The sequence below is a fragment of the Platalea leucorodia genome (genome assembly GCF_965183815.1).
Source record: "Platalea leucorodia genome assembly, chromosome: 1".
Classification (NCBI taxonomy): domain Eukaryota; kingdom Metazoa; phylum Chordata; class Aves; order Pelecaniformes; family Threskiornithidae; genus Platalea; species Platalea leucorodia.
Window position 1 is genome coordinate 22,714,731 of NC_138823.1, and position 206 is coordinate 22,714,936.

A 206-nucleotide genomic window follows, 5' to 3' on the forward strand; every position below is an offset into this window, starting at 1 on the left:
GAGAAGCCTTCAGCCTAGAAGGCCTAGGTGAATTCCAGTGTAGTTTTCTGATCACATTAGTATCTTCAATAAAAAGCTAAGTCTATCTCACTGGAAGAGAAGCAGAGCATTTCCCAGACAAACAGTAAAAGCACTTCAGGCTACAGGTACCTTGTGAAATGTGAAGCTTTTATTTTTTTAATATAAACTTAAAATAGAAGGTTTAT